Source organism: Danio rerio, chromosome 1, assembly GCF_049306965.1.
Source record: "Danio rerio strain Tuebingen ecotype United States chromosome 1, GRCz12tu, whole genome shotgun sequence".
NCBI lineage: Eukaryota > Metazoa > Chordata > Actinopteri > Cypriniformes > Danionidae > Danio > Danio rerio.
The window spans coordinates 33,139,621-33,160,666 of record NC_133176.1 but is presented as its reverse complement, the minus strand read 5'-3'; the positions used below and the strand labels follow the sequence as shown (position 1 = coordinate 33,160,666).

The 21,046-nt window shown below is 39.8% G+C and overlaps 1 long non-coding RNA gene across 1 annotated transcript; it reads right to left on the bottom strand.

The window, feature by feature from the left end:
• Nucleotides 1-15,079: 15,079 nt before the first annotated feature.
• On the bottom strand, nt 15,080-17,400 carry LOC141385776 (uncharacterized). Its single transcript, XR_012406753.1, has 2 exons — nt 16,314-17,400; nt 15,080-15,983 (listed from the first exon to the last, which is right to left on the bottom strand). It is a non-coding gene; the product is annotated as an uncharacterized lncRNA (long non-coding RNA).
• Nucleotides 17,401-21,046: the final 3,646 nt, after the last annotated feature.

Below are 21,046 nucleotides of genomic sequence, written 5' to 3'. Positions count from 1 at the left end.
ACTTCTGTAAACTGAATGTTTGATGCAAATCCAATGCCACGTTTGAATGATTTGCTCGAGAGGATAGGCCAAGCAAAATATCTTACCACTTTGGACTTGTGTAAAGGCTACTGGCCAGTGCCCTTGGAAGAGGAGTCCACACATTCAACCTTTAGCGCTTTTGCGACACGAGAGGAAGTTTGATAAATTTTTTGTCTTTGGAAGACTCACGCCCACTTGCTGCTCTCCGCCAAGGCCAACGCTACATCACTGACTACGCCATTAATGAAAGATGCTGCCCTCTCTGCCCAAAAAAAAAACAATAATTCAAAGTACTAAAAGAATGATGACAAAAAATCCCAAGAAAAATAAATCAAATAAACAAAAGACTTAAATATATAGAATACAACCACTAGGAAATTTGCTCACAGTACCTCAGTAACTCGCTTGGTGACTTGGTAAACAAGCACTGGTTTCAAGTCTGACCTCCTCTTTTATAGGCCAGGCTCCTCCCCTATTTGGAACAACCATAAACAGGTAAGTTTAAAATTTACAAAAAATATATTTTCAAAAATATTTTCATTAATGTTCCTGTTTTAAAACGAAACACAAAAACATATTTCCACCATCAAAATATTAACATAAAACATACATTTTTTCAGGACCGACAGATATGTGACAACCCTGCAGAACAACACCAATGGTATTATTGGATTTCACTGTTCTGCACCAGCGTGGCGCAGTAATGACGTCCTAAGCGGCTGCCGACAATACAACATAAAACTAGTGCTGTCAATATTAGTGCGTTAATGCATGCGATTAATTTGAAATATTTAACGCGTAAAAAAAAAATTAACGCAATTAACACAGTTGTAGTTTTTTTACTTTTTGTTGTGGCTGTGGTCTGTTCAACATGCAAAAAAATATAGATAAGACCAAGGAAGCACTTTTTGAAGGCAATTTTCAGTATAAAACAATTAATGTTGCATCACCAGGCTCTCCAGAGTTTCATGCAGTTTCGAGTGTTTTATTTTAAACTTTCAACTTTTGTTTTAATGGAATTTGATACTGCATGGCGAACGGAAAGAAAAACCTCTGCATTTCATGACTCGGTGGTCCTTTAAGGTAATCTAAAATTGCTACTAACATGGTAGACTCTTATTAAGGCCGCATTTACACTGCACTGTTCAAATGATTTTTTTTCTCCCATGTGGCACAGATCGGATATGGGCCATGTACATGTAAACAGGAACAAATCACATGGATTCTGATTTACTCAAATCAGATTTAGGCCTTGTTCATATGTGGAAATTTATCCAATATGAATCGGATCTGTGCCATCGTGTCTGCAGTGTAAGCAGGTAGATCGGATCTCATACATGAGGACTTTTATGACAGCTTTTATATTGTCATATAGCACAGGTATTTAAGCATGTTAACGAGAGCGAGAGAGTGCGATGTCCGCCACGTAACCAATATTAAGTAATATAAAACTAGTGCATACATCACGTGCATAAATCACGCCATGGACATTAAATTAAGATGCCTAAAGGTTTAAAAAAGCCTATATATCCAAAGAGATGAACAAATGAGAACTTTCTTTCATAAACTAAGGTAAAACAGCTTGTTAAAAACTGTTAACAAATTACATACAGGAATAGAGAAACGAGCACTCTTTAATCATCAGCTGTTAGTCCGCACCCGCCCTTTTTTCCTGGTCATTGCACCTTTGCCGTGTGCAGACGATCGGGTACGAGTCACTTTTAAAAGATGATGTAAGCAGGCTAGCAAAAAAATCGGATAAAGTCACAAAATTGGAATTGACCATCAAGATCTGCAATGAGGCAATGGGGGCAGAGGGGCAGTGGCTCTAGCCACCGGGCTATCCCCCTGTGCATGGCCCTGGTCTGTGTGTTTGAATGAGCGCGCGCATGCGTTTCTTAAGAACAAACCTGTCTAAATGTTGCTGTCCGTAGCCACTAAATCAAAAAGTTACGAATGCTGTGAGATTGCGCTGCACTCTCAGCTCACATCATTCAAAAGAAAAGGTCCACATTGTCCCCCGATAATGTCAACAGACTGGACTGTCTTAGCAAGTGGATGAATGTAAAGGAGGACAAAGCAAAATTGTTTCTCAACTCACATGTGTTTCTTAACTCACAAAATGTTCTCAACTCACTGCAATACAACTTTTCAATGAGTACAATTGTTTGTATTAAATACTTTATCATTATTATAATTTTCCAACTTCCATATTTGCAATGCCTGTATTTTGGCATTTTTTTGCAGTCCACTTAGAATCCAACATAGAAACCAATGTTTTCCTAATTGGTATTGATTGTTTTAAAATTCAAATGGCATTAACATGCCTGTGTTTTAATTTCTGTAATAAATATGGCTGTCAAGCCAGGATCCTGATGGTTTATGTTGTATACATGAAGAAATCTGTGTTACAAGTTAAACAAAAATTCTAATAAACAATAAAATTTTGAAGTTAAATAGTCTTTGTCTTGCGTTTACATTAATTTTACATTTCATTTTAATCAATTGACAGCACTACATAAAACACAAAGTATGGAATGTGTGCATGTATTATGTATATGTAGTGATATCAATGAGTGATATCAGAATTAAGAATAAAGAGTGTAAATGTCCGTGGGCTAGCGAGATGGCGTGTGCACCTGCTTCTTTTATAGAGTTTATAACGTCAGGCACTATGGTCCATCTTCAGGTCAAACCCTTCCAGGAGGTAATAACGGAGGGATTTCAGGAGGGATTTTCTTTATGGCGAGACATTACTTTTTGTTAGTGGAGTACCTTGTCTCTTGGGGTAGTAGTTTCGACTGAAAAACACAACTGGCTTTTTCTCTCCTATAGGTCCCTGGGCTAGTACCACTTCAATGCCCTTCTGCAAAGCGTCCACTTTCAGATTACTAAATGCCTGCTTACAAGTTTCAGTCCAGATCACAGGGTTCTTCATAGTCTTACATAACAAGTCTGTTAGGGGGATGAGATGCTCGCAAAGTCTGGAATGAATTAGCTATACCAGCCTACTAGGCCCAGGAAGGATCTCACGTCCCTCTTGATCCTAGGTTGTGGACTGTGATGTATTGCTTCCATTTTGCTCACTTGCGGCCTTAGCTCTCTATTACCCAAGTGGTATTCCAGGTAGCTGGTTTCCTGTTTTACCCATTCACACTTTTTCACATTCAAGGTCGGGCCTGCAGCTTGAGTCTTTTCCAGGGTTTTTTGCAGGTGATCTAGGTGATCTGACAAGGTGTTGCTGTAAATGATGGCATCATCCAGATATGCAGCAGACCACATCCCTGAAGAAATTGATCTATCAGTCATTGAAAGATGGCAGGTGCCCTGAGCTGCTTGAAATGAAGGACTGTGAAATGAAATAGTCCCATTGCATCCTGAATGCCGTGTAAGGTTTTGACTCTGGATCAAGGAGCACCTGCCAGTACCCCTTTCACAAGTCCATGGTTGTAATGTACCAAACCTGCTCTATCTGCTCTATTGAATCATCTATTCTGGGCATATGATTGGGCATTCAGCTTCCTAAAGTCAATACAGACCTGCAGTGATTCATCATTTTTGGGTACTACACCACTCAAGTTCTTTCATCACCTTGATTTCTTGCTGTAATGGGTTAATCTGTCTCCCGAGGATACAGTATGGCTGTGTCGTGATGGAGTAAGATTGGTGAGATAGATGGTGTGTTGGACCAGGCTTGTTTGTCCAGACCTCTGACTGAACAACGATGAGTACTTTTCCAGGAGGGCTTGCAGTTCAATTTGTTATGGCTTCACCAGATGATCAAGCATTACTGTTGCAGGACCTCTCTGAGGTCTCACTTCTGGAGCAAGCTCCTCTTCTTCCTCCACTTCTACTTTTTTACCATCATCCACATTTCTGAGACCTCTGGATGATTGTTTTGCTCCTTCCACTCCTTAAGCAAGTTCATATCATATGTTTGATTGTGATCTCTTTGGGTGGTGGATCTCATAAGTGACAGGTCCCATCTTTCTCATTACAATGTAGGGTCCTTGCCACATCACCAGGAGTTTGTTTGCTAAGGTGGGTAGCAGTAACAAAACCTAGTTGCAGTTGTCATAACTTTGCCTACTTATTATAACAGCACTGCACAATGTGCTGCCTTATTATCCAGGGATGCCTATGCATAGTTTCAACAAGACAATGCAAAACCACACTCTGCACACATTACAAAGTCATTGCAGTCGAGGAAGAGGATTTAAATACTTGAGTTGCCTGCCTGCAGTTCCAACCTGTCTCCAATAGAGAATGCATTTTGTGCATTGTGCATTTTGAAGCCCAAAACGGGACAATGCAGACTCTGTACCGTTGCCCACCTTAAAACTTGTTAGCAGGAAGAATGGGACAAAATTACACCTGAAACACTTTATCACTTGGTATCTTCAGTCCCTAAATCTCTTTTAAGTGTTGTGAAAAGGAATGGCAATATTACAGAGTGTTAAATGCTTTACTGCTCCAACCCTTTTTTTTAAATGTAATGCAAGAACCAAAATTGGAATCGATGTTGGTAACACATTATAATAACTGTACACTATGAGTCATCTATTAAGCATTAAATAGTTAATTCATTATCTGTTAAGCAGTAACTCTACATTAACAGATGTTAGTAAGCAGTTCATACAGTTACAAATGCTATATTCTTGACTTATAAGCACATTTATAATGTGCATAATGATTGTGCTTTGATACTTCATTAATTAGTAATTGTTCATTACTGTATTCAGTATTACATTATTTACAAACTGTTTGTATTGAAGAGTAGTTGGTGGCATTTAGAATAATTAAGAATGAGTTAGTAAATGATTAATAAACTATTCAAATCAATATTTCTATATTTTATTAATCAGGCATATATTAATGGTTATTATGTATATTAACAAATGCTTTATTAACTCAACTTCATGCAGTTTTGTGACCTAATCTACAGTGAGGACTATTTATGTTTTATAAATCCTGTATAAATGACAATTAAAGGCTTAGAGTCAAATGAATAAAAGAGCTGCCAGACTCACCGCCACTGCCAGAGTTAGTTGAGCTGCCGCCTGAGTCCCACGAAAGGCCGGAGCCGCCGCCTGAGTCACACAAAAGGCCAGAGCTGCCGCCTGAGTCACACAAAAGGCCCGAGCCACTGCCTGAGTCCCACAAAAAGGCCCCAGCCGCCGTCTAAGTCCCATGAAAGGCCCGAGCTGACGCCTGAGTCCCACGAAAGGCCAGAACTGCAGTCTGAGTTCCACGAATAGCTGCCAAGGCCGCAGGACTTCACAGAGCTGCCAAAGCCATGTGATCCACCAGGTCCGTATGACCCGCTGATGTCTGCTTAACGTAAGGCTCCAGGCTCTCTACAACTCTATACTCCTGGCCCTCCGCAGCTCCATACTCCAGGCCCTCTACAGCTCCAAGCTCCAGGCCTACTGCAGCTCCATGCTCCAGGCCCTCTACAACTCCATGCTCCAGACCCACAGCAGTCCCATGATCTAGGGCCACCACAGCTCCATGCTCCAGGCCCTCCACAGCTCCACGCTCCAGGCCTTCCAAAGCTTCATGCTCCAGGCCCTCCGCAGCTCCACTCTCCAGGCCCTCCGCAGCTTCACGCTCCAGGCCCTCCTCAGCTCCATGCTTCAGGTACGCCTCCGCTGCATGGTCCTGGCCCTCTATCCCTCCCTTTGTTCCGCCTTTGCTCCACTTCCTGCCTGAACAGTATTAGAAGTGTCTGGAAGCCACTCCTTAGAAGGGATACACACGCATCACCAGAGGATTGTAAAAAGACTGATTACACACAATACTTAAGCAACACACACACACTCACTCCCATTATGAGTCTTGTTATCTGCTTTAGTGACATTACAACGCGTTTCCTTTGTCTGCTTTTTTTATCCTTTGCTTTGTTTATTTGTTTCATCCTGTTTACTGCCTGGCTTGTGACCTGACTGTTAATTTGACTACGACTCTGGATTGCCCTCATACATCTGTTTGCCCCTGTATTGATCACTGCTTGCCTTATTAGCCTCGCTAATAAACCTGCATGTGGATCCTCACCTCTGTTGTCAGTGTCACTCCCCTGGTTACAATGATACAACATTTCAATGTTATTTAGCTGTTTTTAAACTGCACTGTAATGTTATTTTACATAAGATTGCAAAGATTTATTTTTCAAAAATTTGTATCTTCAAATTAATAAAAATTAATAAAGTTATTTATTTTCTTTTTTCCCCCTGTTTAGGATATAACTGAGTCTTTGTCATTTAAAAAAGCTCTCAATGAAAAAGTAATTATTAACAAAGTATGAAATTACAATCATTAAGCACATGTGCTTATAAGTCAAGAATACAGCATTTGTAGCTGTATTTATAAAATGTCTAATAATGTAGAGTTAATGCTTAACAGATAATGAATTCACTATTTGCTAATGCTTAATAAATGATTCATAGTGTTCAGTTATAATAACTATTAATAATTAAATAAACAAACAAACAAATAAATAAATAAAATCACGAGGAACACATTAAATAATGTTTCGTGTGTTGTCTGCAATGAAACACAAGTCAAGGTAAATTGAAAAATCACTACTTTCTTTTTACATTTGCATTGTCCATACTGTCTTAACTTTTTCTAATTTGAGGTTGTACTTGAACTAGGATTTGTAAGCAAGTTACAGAGCTTTGCAAATAATCTTGAGGCACTATTTGAACAAACAGTTTCAGGAAATGCGTGTCCTGGCATTTTAGGTAATAGGATTTATTTGGGAAATGTACCAAATTTACTGAGGTAGCCTGTAAAAAAAGCATGTTCTAATTGAAGGCATACATTGCTCATCCAATAAATAACCAGCAGCGCAGTGAAGTGCATGAATCAGATCATTATGTAGGTAACAGCGCATCAAACTAATGGGAGGCAGATGGTAGACTGATTGTCAAGGAGTGACCTGTGGGGACATATTACAGCAGAACAAATTTAGATCTTAGCCTGAGTCAAACAATCCAACTTGCGACTTACATGCTGATGAGGTTTCAAATATTATTATGGTTTATTCACAGCAGTACTCTGTGTTTCTTAAACATATTTTAGCATTTTTTTTTTGCTAAAAATGCTAAAAAGATCACATATTTAGGGATCAAAATGTTGTGTTAAAAGAGAACCCTTCTGTAAAGTTCTCAGATGATGTAAGAATTGTAATAAGGAGTACATTTTACTGCTCTGGGTAGTGATTGTGAAAATCTGCAGTTATTCTGGGGTCAGATGGGAATCTGCCGAGGTCTCAACTGCATCATCTATTCATACCTTTAATACAATTCAGTTGAGCTTGCTCTAGGAGCATACTGTTTTTAGAAAAACTGAGCAACACCAGTACACAAATTGCAAAATCAATACAGTGCTTTGCATTTCGACATTTTTCACATTGTACACACACACACACACACACACACACGCACACACACACACACACACACACACACACACGCACACACACACACACACTGGTTATGCTCCTCTCTAATTTGTGTTTGATGTGGGACATTAATAATTTACAATCACTGTTACAGTTTTTTTTCAATTGTTTACACAATTTTGAACACCTTGTTCTTTTTTTCAAAATATAAATCAGAATTATTCAAACACCACACTTGTCACCGGCTCGGTCCCAGCTATTCCCTTCACTAACCAGCAGAGGTCATCATCACCGGACTATTGACATTACGTCATCCATCTACACTGATTTCAGACACACCTGACGCACATCTTCAATCACATTCCACACACATATAAGCAGCACTCTCACGCTGCTTCAGTGCGAAGTCTTGTTTTGCCCTGCAGACATTTCTGAGCGTTTTCCCTGACTCTGATTACTTCTTGTTGCCAACCCGGACTGTTTATTGACCCTGTATTTATATTGCCGCCTGCCCTGAACTATTGCCTGCCTTTGGACTCTGATTCTCTGCTGCCAGCCCCGATCCCAGCCTGTTAACCGATGCCGATTTCTAGTCACCTGTCTGCGACACCGTACTCTACTGCTATACACTTGAGTATATACTTCTTCTTGTTATATCTCATTTATACAATAAACGTACTGCACATGGATCCATCTTTGTCTGAGCATTCGTTACAGAAGACTTCGCCAACATCGGATCCCGCAGCCATGCAAAAGTTTTCTACGGAACTTCAAGCTCAAGCCCAAACACTCTCGGTTCATCAACAACAACTCACTCACCTCACTCAGCTCACGGAGGAATTGGTGAAGGCATTACAAGGTCTGAACATCTCTGCATAGTCACCAATGGAAAGCTTTGCTTTCAACGCTCCTCCCGGCGAAAACCCCAGTGCTGCACAAAACCCACGATTGGCTCTTCCTGAGAAATATGGAGGTAATCCAGCTAAATGTAAAGGATTCCTACTACAGTGTCAGCTATTTATTTCCCAGCAGCCATATATGTACACAACAGAGAAGAGCAAAATAGCGTTTGTCTGTTCGCTACTCACCGACAAAGCCCTGGAGTGGGCTACCGCCATCTGGCAACCAAGCACCCCTACGTTCGCCACTTTTACAAGCTTTTTGCAAAAATTTCGCACTGTGTTCGAACATCCTGAGGGAGGTCGCAGCGCTGGTGAGGAGTTGTTAACTATTCAACAAGGCAACCAAACTGCCGCCGACTTCGCTCTTCACTTCCGCACACTGGCCGCCCAGACTGGATGGCTGGATGATACATTAAAGACACTATATCGTAAAGGTCTCAACCCAGAGTTGCAAACTGAACTAGCTTGTCGTGATGAGGGAAAAACATTGGACCAATTCATTGAACTTTCTATACGCCTGGACAACCTCATACGAGCTCGTAAACCACTTCACTCTTTGTCACCCCTCAGCCTAAGACCCAGATTACCCTCAAGCAACCCTCCGGAATCCATGCAAATTGGTCACACTCCACTAACCTCCGAAGAACGGGAACGCCGATTCCAGTTCAATCTCTGCATGTACTGTGGCCTGCCAGGACATATTAAGGCCCGGTGTCCAGTGAGACCCTCCTCCAGATCGCTCCCGGTGAGTTCAGCTCTCTGTTCCTCTATAAATAACCAATGCATAGAAGTTCCCATTTCCCTGACTGTCAATGGTACTGTAATTAATTTAACCGCTATGATCGATTCAGGAGCCGCCGGTAATTTTATGGATAAGACGTTTGCTGATGACCACAACATCCCCTTATTCTCTTGTTCGTCTCCCATTTCAGTCACGGCGGTAGACGGGCGCCCCCTAGGGACAGGAAGAATAATTCACTCTACATACAATCTCTCACTCAGAACAGGTTCCCTCCACTGTGAATCCATCAAATTACTAATTATTAATTCTCCTCGTTATTCCGTGATCTTGGGTCTGCCGTGGTTAAAGAAACATAACCCTCTTATTTCCTGGCGGAAGGGTGAGATCATAAGTTGGGACAAGGAATGCCTACAAGATTGCTTACAAACTGTATCACCCTTACAAGTCAGCTCCATTACAACCACAGAGAAAATTATTCCCCGTTCGGAAATTCCTGAAGAATATCACGACCTGACCGAAGCATTTAACGAGCAAAAGGCCACCGAGTTACCACCGCACCGTGAGTATGACTGTGCAATTGAGCTTTTGCCCGGAACGACCCCCCCACGGGGAAGAATATTCCCTTTATCCCAAACCGAAACCGAAACCATGAACGCATACATTGAGGAGGAACTCAAGAAGGGATTTATTCGTCATTCTACGTCACCTGCATCAGCCGGTTTCTTCTTCGTGGAGAAGAAGGACGGTGGACTACGCCCATGTATCGACTACCGGGGGCTCAATGCAATTACAGTCAAGTACAGGTACCCTCTGCCTCTAGTCCCGGCAGCTCTAGAATTATTACGCACTGCCAAATACTTTACTAAGCTCGATCTCCGTAGTGCTTACAATTTGATTAGAATAAAGAAGAACCATGAGTGGAAAACTGCGTTCTCTACTAGTAGCGGCCATTATGAATACTTGGTCATGCCCTTCGGACTAGCAAACAGTCCCTCTGTGTTCCAAGCATTTATTAATGACGTCTTCCGAGACATGCTTAATCGCTGGGTCATTGTCTATATCGATGACATCCTGATCTATTCTGAATCCCTAGAAGAACACATCAGTCACGTAAGGGCAGTGCTTCAACGACTAATCGAACACCGATTATATGCAAAACTAGAGAAGTGTGAATTCCACCAAACATCCATCTCCTTCCTAGGATACATTATTGGCACTGAGGGTGTGGCCATGGATGAGCAGAAGGTGCAAGCAGTATTAAAATGGCCCAAACCCAGAACCATTAAAGAGCTCCAAAGATTTCTTGGCTTCGCAAATTTCTATAGACGTTTCATTCGAAACTTCAGTTTGGTTGCTTCCCCACTGACCAGTTTGACCAGAGGGAAAGGATCAATTATCAAATGGAACGACACGGCTGAGAGGGCATTTGCCAAATTGAAACACCGCTTCGCCACCGCTCCCATCCTTCATCATCCTAATCCTGAGTTACCCTTCATCGTGGAAATTGACGCATCCAACACGGGCATCGGCGCAATATTATCCCAGAAACAGGGTTCTCCATCCAAATCTCATCCATGTGCATTCTTTTCCCGTAAGCTTAACTCCGCGGAACAGAACTATGATGTGGGCAATCGGGAACTTCTCGCCATGAAAGCTGCGATGGAGGAGTGGAGACACTGGCTGGAGGGCGCTAAACACAAATTCACGGTAATAACGGATCACAAGAATCTTGAATACATACACTCTGCTAAAAGACTCAATCCCAGACAGGCTCGATGGGCACTATTCTTTACCCGATTCGACTTTACGGTAACATATATTCCGGGCTCAAAGAACGTCAAGGCAGACGCATTATCCAGAATATTTGAAGAGGAGGTGGTGGAGCAGAAGGAGGAAACTATCTTAGAGAAATCCTTGGTACTGTCACCTATCTTGTGGGATATCACTACTGAGATCGCTCAGGCTCAAACGCAGGAACCACGCCCACCGAATTGCCCCGCAGAGAAAACTTTCGTTCCTACAACCTTGCGGACACGATTGATCGGTGAAATACACAACAACCCCAGCTCCGGGCACCCAGGTATAAGCGGAACAATGGAACTGGTACAGAATAAATTTTGGTGGCCCAACATGCTGACGGACATCACAAGATTTCTCAACAATTGCCGTCTATGTAATATGCACAAGCACTCCCGAAAGCTACCGGCCGGATTATTACAACCCTTACCCACCCCCCGCAGACCATGGTCCCATATAGCAATCGATTTTATAACGGATCTCCCCACATCTCAAGGCAATACCACTATTCTAACCATAATTGATAGATTTTCCAAGGCGTGCAGACTCATTCCCATTCCCAAACTTCCCACCTCTCTAGAAACGGCTGAACTCCTATGTAATAATGTCTTTCGATTTTATGGGTTACCGGAGGATATTGTGTCAGACAGAGGACCCCAGTTCACATCCAGAGTATGGATGGCTTTCTTTAAAAGTCTCAACATCAACATCAGTTTAACTTCAGGATACCACCCACAATCCAACGGACAAACCGAGAGGCTCAATCAGGAAATTACACGCTTTCTACGCACCTACTGCCACCAAAATCAAGCCGACTGGAGCAAGTATTTGATATGGGCTGAGTACGCTCAGAACTCGTTACGTAAGGCTGCTACGGGATTGACTCCTTTCCAGTGTGTACTCGGGTTCCAACCCCCACTATTCCCATGGTCTGGCGAACCCACTGAACTACCCGCTGTCAATGACTGGCTTCAGCGCAGTGAAGATACCTGGAACGCCGCTCACACACACTTATCACGAGCCATAAGGAGATTTAGAGAGCAAGCAGATCGCCGTCGACGCCCAGCACCAACATATACACCAGGACAATGGGTATGGTTATCAACCCGGGACCTCCGCATGAAATTACCATGCAAGAAACTCAGCCCCAGGTACGTGGGTCCTTTCAAAATCAATAAACAGATTACACCAGTATCTTTTCGCCTAGAATTGCCCAATAATTACCGTATTTCTCCCACATTTCATGTATCACTTCTCAAACCGGCTGCTGGTCCTGTGGAGGAGGAGAGGGAGTTGGCAGACGGTGCGCAGGGCTCCCCACCCATTGTCATTGACGGTGAAGAAACTTATCAGGTACACGACATCCTGAACTCCAGACGTCGGGGCGGGACACTACAATATCTGGTAGACTGGGAGGGGTACGGTCCGGAGGAAAGATCCTGGGTCAACAGAGACATTCTGGACCCCAACCTTCTACAGAAATTTCATCAGGATCATCCGGAAATGCCGGCCCCTCGCCCCCGTGGAAGACCCCGACGTCGTTATCATCCTCACGTCAGGAGCCGTTCGCAGGAGGGGGGCTCTGTCACCGGCTCGGTCCCAGCTATTCCCTTCACTAACCAGCAGAGGTCATCATCACCGGACTATTGACATTACGTCATCCATCTACACTGATTTCAGACACACCTGACGCACATCTTCAATCACATTCCACACACATATAAGCAGCACTCTCACGCTGCTTCAGTGCGAAGTCTTGTTTTGCCCTGCAGACATTTCTGAGCGTTTTCCCTGACTCTGATTACTTCTTGTTGCCAACCCGGACTGTTTATTGACCCTGTATTTATATTGCCGCCTGCCCTGAACTATTGCCTGCCTTTGGACTCTGATTCTCTGCTGCCAGCCCCGATCCCAGCCTGTTAACCGATGCCGATTTCTAGTCACCTGTCTGCGACACCGTACTCTACTGCTATACACTTGAGTATATACTTCTTCTTGTTATATCTCATTTATACAATAAACGTACTGCACATGGATCCATCTTTGTCTGAGCATTCGTTACAACACTTAATTTGCAGAATTCCTAGACTGTTTAGCAAAACGACACACTTCAGTCAAAACATATACACATATTTTTGAAAATGCTATTTGTTTTCGCTTAACCAACACAGTCCTCAACAACCAGACACTATTGCAGACAGTTTCACATTGCTGTGATAAAAACTAATTTTAGGAAATAGTATGTGCTAGATTTTTGGGCTGACATTGTTATGTAAGGGATAATTTTGATGACAAAACAGAGCCAAACCCACAACACTCTTTAAGATTAGTTTGAGATATAGGGAGAATGTACACAAATAGGCCTACTGTAAACTTATCAAGCGTTGCACAACACTGATGCTGCAGACTGAATATTTTAAGTATTTATTTCAATTTAAGAAATACAGTATTTCTTACCATAATCAGTTACAGTAATCAATCAACAATGAAATCAATGAAAAAAAAAAACAAATCTGTAAAAAAAAAAAAATATTGCATGAAGTACATAGAGTTTGACTCTGGAAAAAAAGCAACACAAATACTGTAACTATTCCTCATCACTCCATCTGGCTGGATCAGGCCATAAGATTTCATCCACATCACAGGCTATGTCTTCATTGGCAAGTCACCATTGGAAGAATCGCCTTGATTGATGAATCCACCCCTGCACAGAAGCTGCTTCGATTTGATCACATGCCTGCTTCATGGCCTGAATGAGGGGCCAAGGGTCATAGGACCACAGGTCGTATACCTTCCACAGCCATGCTGAAAAATCTCTTTGATTGGATTTGGGAAGGGTGAGTATTGGGGAAGGTATAAGACTTCAAATTTAGGGTGATCATGGGACCAATTCTGGACCAGAGCAGCCCGATGGAATGAAACATTGTCCTAAACGACAATGTACTGCATCTAGTCCACTTGGTTTAATGCTGTCACAATCTCGTGCAAACTGTTAAGAAATGCAAGTATTAGATTTGCATTATTGGGTTCCAGAATTGCATAGTGGTGGAGGACCCCATTTTGTGTGATAGCAGCGCAGAGGGTGATTTTACCCCCTTGCTGCCCTGGCACATTGGTAATTTCCCTGTGTCCAATTATATTTCTCCCTCGTCTTCGTGTTTTTGCAAGGTTAAATCCAGCCTCATCCACATTTATAAATTCATGCTGAATTTGTTCTGCATCCATTTGCAAAACTTTCTGAAACACAATAAAAGACAATAGGATGCTATTCAAGATCTATTGCACTTTTTTGTGCCAGAACATTATGAGCAGTGCACAATACCACACCATAGCAGTAAAATGAACAATACATACCTCCACATGCTCAGTGTGCAGATGTTTTACTCTCTCTGATTTTCTGTCAGATGGTACCCGATACAGTTGCTTCATGTGTACTTGATTTTTTTTTTGAGGATTCGAACTAATATTGACAGAGAGACTCGTTGGATGTTATTAAAATTACGATCTTTGTTGATGATATTGGCTTGGATTTCTCGCAGGCTGATACAATTATTGGCCATAACCATGTTCACATTGGCGGCCTCTTGTGCACGGGTGAACATAAGGGCCCTTCCACCTTGGTGTCCTCGACCCTCAATCCTAAGTGAAAAATATACTGTATATATTAATAAATTCACATCCAGCCTACTGTCAAATGTCACAGTAAACAATATTGATGATAAGAACAGCAAGCTTAAGGTTCAATGTACACTGTTAAACATTTCAAAGGCTTTTTACAGTAACTTACTGGCAACACTGTTGCCAGTAAGTTACTGTATTTAAGATTTACAGTATACAACCGTAAATCAGTTTACAGCATGTTACCGTAGTGTCGGAAAATGGTTAATTACTGTAAAAACTAAGTAAACAGTTAACTACTGTAAACCTTTTAATTTTGTCCTAAATATTTTATAATATAATTTTATTAATATTATTTTAATACTATTGAAATAAAAAATACTCAATTACATTTACATTTACATTTAGTCATTTAGCAGATGCTTTTATCCAAAGCGACTTACAAATGAGGACAAAATTTTGTTAATAATTACAAATTATTAACAAAATAAACACTCTTTATTTAAAACATTGGAGATGTTTAAAACATTTAATAAAATTGTGTAAAAAGATTACATTTCAATCATTCAAATGATCTTATTTTAAGAAAAAAAAAAAAAAAAAAAACATTGAAAATGACAAAGCACATAAACATACATGTAAAAAACTAATTTAAGTGTCTGACCTGCATATTGTTGAGAAAAACCCCCAATTGTACTTAGTACTACTGACATTAAGCCAGACACAATTACAAAATATTCCATTCTTTAAAACATTAATAATAATACTTAAAGCATTTAAGGAAAATCTGTGAACATTACATTAAGCATTAAAATCCACAGATTAAAAATAAATAAATCACACAAAGCACTAGAACATACATGTACAATAATAATTTAATTGTCTAAATTGCATATTGTTGGAAAAATAAATATTTGTAACTATTAGCCTACTCAAAAACAACCTAACTTTAAAATATTACTAATTCTGGTGTCAAATGCTCAACAATGTCTGAATTCACATGTTCAAATGCAATTCATCTTCATTTCTATTGCACTTTTACAATGTAGATCAATGATGTCAAAGCAACTTAACATATACGTTTTTGTAAATTGAAGCTGCTTCAGTCTAGTTTTCAGATTTGAAGTAGTAAATGTCTCTGCTGAAAGTCCAAACACTGAAGAGCAAATCCATGGATCCACCAATTGAAGCCAAGTGAGCCAGTGGCGACAGTGGCATGGAACAAACTTCACCAACTGACGAAAGTGTAGAATAAAAGCCCTTGAGAGATACCAGGCTCAGTTGGGCACGACCAGTTCTCTTCAAGCCAAACTTGTGCAAAGTCTAGGCACCGGAGGCTTGAAAGGTCACCGGCAGGTGGTCAGGCTGGCCCACTGGATCAATGCGGAAACTCATCGATCACGTAAGTCTTTCAGGAATCAGTCTCTCACTCTCCACTCCTCCATGACCACCACAGCATCTGGTCAGGATTTGGCCCAGTCCAGGATTATGGAGACCTCTGGATAAGGCGAAACAGACTAACATAATCATAGAGGAAGCTTGTTTAAAAAAAATCATACTGGTTAGTTATTTTGAATCATGGCAGCTGGGTTGGGCTAGTTTTCAGCTGGTTCTGAGCAACTGGCTCCTGCTCATGACCAGCTCATTACCAGGTTTAAAAGATAACTAACCAGGATGTCCTGTTTTTTTTCCCCCAACAAGGTTTTACAAAACATTGTAGCATTTGTGATGGGGTGATTCACTGCAGGACAAGTTAGACAATTTTTTTATGCATTCCTAATAAACTAAAACAAACTGAATGCTATTACAATTATTGAAAGAGTCTCACCTAATATAATTTTTCAGTTAGCTGGTGAAAGAAGGATAACACTCTGTTGTTCATGGTTGTCATTCTTTTTCAATACTTCTCCTGCCTTCTTCTGGCTCTCTCTGGTTGTTGCTGTGCATTTTGTTTCATCCTCTGCATTTATTTATACAAAAAAATATTCAGGCAACATGAAATGGGGAAAATACATAGACAATTGCATGTATCCCAAATGTCTGACCCATGACAGACCTCAATCTGCTTAAAAATATTATAAACAAAGATAAAAAAAAAAAAACTACTAAATGGTTTGGATAAAAAAAGGGAAACAAATGTTTAACTTAGCTAGCAACTATACATGTGACACATTTTGTATTAAAACTATTATACTGAGAAACAAATAGATGTACAGTACTTACTGCTGTATGAGTTTCAGTTTGCACAGGCAGGCTCCCAGTATTCTATACTGAACCCATAAAAAGCCAAAACTACAGATAAGAATACCATGCTACAATCCACAACCTCCACACAACTTTTTTTTTTATTTGTTTACCTTGGTTGCTTACTGCATAAGCATAAGGCTGTGCTGATCAAGATGTAATAAACGTTACGTCGCGATGTTATTTCTCAAGCTAACGTTAGCTACACCAAATAAGAGAAAAATGACTTCACAACAGCTAATATATATAATGAAAAATCAATATAAGTTAAACTTTACACGTTAAAATGAGTTTGAGTATTCGATGAGAATTCGATGTTAACTTAGCTCAGTTTAGCTAATGTTAACTTACCATTTTAAGATTGCTTCAGCCAATGTCGCCGAGACACACAAAACATACTAAAAAGAATGTCAAAATAATATGTCTTATACATGCAATTTAGGTATTAAATGCAGATTTAACATATAACTTTGCATACAGATGAGCAAATAAATAATCTTGTTTTATCCTTTAGGAAAAGTAATTTCTATACATGTTTCTTTAAATTACACTCCAAATGAAGAAAAATATTAAACAAAATACTCGCAGACATATAAGGGCTATTGTAACATAAACTCGCATGGCAGCGAAATACAGCTCTGTTGAATCTCCTCCATTGCAACACTAACTACGGCAAAACTAGAGATACAAATCTAGAGGTACAAACTTAATACAACTCAATTTATTCTATGTCCACTAGATGTCACTCTTGGATTGTTTTGCTAAGATCAGCATAAACAGTCTTATTTAAAGTAATAGCAGTGTTAATGTAATAAACTAAATAAAGGTAACTAAATATATGTTACATTTCTCAAATGGGCGATAAAAGTCCAAGCCAGAGAAAATAATATTAGCCAACTTTATACATTAATTTGTTCTATTCTTGTCCGCGAAACATTCTGTAAAATGAAACACTGCCTCAGCTTACTATAGTAAAGTTTATTAAATCTAGCATGTTCGTCAGGCATGCTGATAAATTGTCCTCCAGAATTGCTCCAGGGTCCTCCTGGCAAATCCTGTTGTGCAGAGTAGTCGAATCACCGCAAGGTGGCGTTGAAGCACTTGTGGAAAATACAGTATAATACAAGAATTTTTACAAATACAGTAAATCACTGTATATGTTGTTCGATGTCACACTAAATTCCCATAATGCAATGGTAAATCCAGTTCTTTACTGTAAAAAGAATTTGCAGTATTATACTGGGTGAAATACAGTAAATAACTGTGCAAATTTCAGAAATGTCTAACAGTGTACTGTGTGGTTAGCTTACCTGTTTTCTTGATGAAATGTCCGAATTACTGATGCAACAGTATTTCTGCTGAGATCTGGTTGAACTCTTTGTTCAGCTTTCATCAGTGTAAATCAATCAACTCTTCAAGTCCTTCTCTAACTCTTCCTCTACTTAGGCCTCTTCCTCTACCTCCTCTTCCTCCACCTCCTTCTTATCCTTTTTGAGCTCCTCCTCTCATTTTCACTCTTCTTCTAGCTCCTTCTATTTTTGATGAATACAGGTGAACTCACCTGCTGCCTTTTATATCACTTTTAAAGAGTGCTGCGTTTTTAAATTAGCACGTGTGCTTCCACACCTTGTGGATGTGATCATCCAAACCGTTCATTAGCGCGGTCATTGGCAATCCGGGGTTTGTACTGACAAGGAAGTAACCCCACAATTCTTATCTGTGTATAAGGTGTCGAAATGTGTGTAGAGTTTTACAAATCACTGTGTGTAATGTTTTGTAAAAAAGAGTGCAGCAGACATTTTGTGTAATGTCAAATCTGTGGCGGTGTTTTGCTCCTTAAAGTAGAATTTTGCAAATTATGTAGAAATATTTATTTTAGAGTGTAAACAATTGTAAAAAAAAAATAATAATAATAATAAAAAACTGTAATAGGCTTGATATCTACGTCCAATAATAGACAGAACTATATCTTTTAATACACTTTTCCCTTACTGTAGACTTGCATACACAATCTATTTAAATTGTTCCCCAAAGAAGCTTAATGTACAAACTGGACCTGCAGAATTTTTTTTTCCTTAAGTGAGTAAATACCAAACAAATATCCTCATTATCATTTTGAAATTAATACTTTGTTAGATGCAGGCAACTTAGTATCAAACAAACGATCACTTGCTAATATCTCCACTTTTTGGATGCCTTGCCATATCTGTATACAGTATGTTGCACCAGACACCTTAACTAAAAAATACAGATAGTCAGACAGCTTCAATTTCAGTGGAAAGGGTTAAGTCGGCTATAGCAGCCCCTAGAAACCATCCTTCCCTTCAGCAGTCAATGAGATGCAATGTAGCAGAGCAGAAGTGTCTAATTTAGTAATGAAGGCCATCTTTCAAACTGTATTATTCACACCATGGAGAGTGACTGAGAGTGACTAAGATTTTATAACTGATTAACTATTTTTGTTACAGAGATTTAAGTGGGTATGGGAGACAGGTTTGCATGTCTATGTATTCTATATTCTCTAGTTTCTGAAGTACCTCATTAAAATTTATTAACAAAGACACATACAGTATCTGTGCATCACAAAGGTAAGATCACGTGTCCTGCTCATGTTAATGATTGCACACAGCCTGGTTGATTTCCTCTTGAAAAACATTTTCCTACAAGAAAAGTCTGAAATACCTCAGGCATTATCTTGTTTCTTGCAAAAACAACAAGACTTATTGCATAATACTTGTGGGGAACGCAATATAAAACATTTTTTATTTGATTTGTACAGTTGGTTGGAATAAGCTCATGTGGAAAACATTGCACTGATGTCTGACGTTCACCTGCCTATGTTACATGAAACTGGGTAAGAAAACATTTTTTTACCAGAAAAATACAGAACTGATATGTCACTTCTGTATATTTTAATTTATTATATTGCTAACACAAACTTTTTCTTGTGAATAGCAATGCAAACAAATAAATCTTAAATTTTTAGAAATGTAGTTAAGAAATTTAAAACAATGCAGAGCAGTGTGTCTATTGCCATTTGCCATTAAAATAACACTATGCTTAAAAAATGTTAAATAAATGGAAAAAACATTAGTCAGCGTTTTGTAATGTGTAGTGTGTTCATGTGTATGAAGTAAGAAAAGCCTTGAGAGACAAAAACGTTTTAATTTGGGACTAAATCAAAAAGAGCTCTCACTTTTTAACCACTAAAGCTGTTAGTTAGTTAATATTTTAAAAAATAATCTGTATAGGCTACATTTGATAAGAGTACAGTGTTTTTTTTTTCATTAAAAATTATTTAGCATGTTGCTGTTGTTAATAAAAGTGATCAATTCTAAGCAGCGCTTTTACAATGTAGATTGTGTCAAAGCAGCTTCACATAGAAGATAATAATAAATTGAAACAGTGTTAGTTCAATTTTCAGTGTTTTAAGTTCAGTTTAGCTTAGTTCAGTGTGGTTTAATAATCACTAATGAGAGTCCAAACACAGGTTCTGAACCATGCAAGCCAAAGGTGACAACTGGCGAGGAACAAATTTAAATTGGCAAAAGTGAAGAATTAAAAATACTCGAGAGAAACCAGGCACAGTTGAGTGAGTTGGGAACGACCATTTCTTCTAAGGCGCTGGATGTGAGTGAGACTTGTCTGTCCTCGGAGCATCACAGGAATCAGTCTCATGCTCTCCACTCCTCCATGACCACCACAGCAGCTGCTCAGGATACAGCCTGGTCCAGAATTATGGAAACCTTGGGATCATCTCGTCGCTGGTCTTGAATCGTATCAGTGCCACTGCATAGTCTCTGAGAGCCTCAGGATGAGTATCCCCAGGTGGAAATAGAAAATAAAGAAAATAATTAGCATAGCTGCTGTTCATAGTGTAAGCGAGATGCAAAAACCTGTGCGGAGCAAATGTATGTATTATACCGCTAAGTGATGCGCTGAGTGTATGCTTTACAAAGAAGATAGATCTTTAATCTAGTTATGAACTGCGAGAGTGTGTCTGAGCCTCGGACATTATCAGGAAGGCTATTTTAGAGTTTAGGAGCCATAAACGAGAATGCTCGACCCTCTTTACTCGAAAAAATTTTAATTTTTAAAGAGTGGGTTGGATTGTAGCGAGACAGAAGGTTGATTAGATAAACAGGAGCTAGAATATTTAGAGCTTTATAGGTAAAAAGCAATATTTTAAAATAAATATGAAACTTAGCAGGCAGCCAGTGTGAGGAGTTAGGGTGATAGAATCATACTTTCTAGATCTGGTAAGAACTCTGGCAGCTGGAACCGGGGAACCCGGGGGAAACCCACGCTGACACGGGG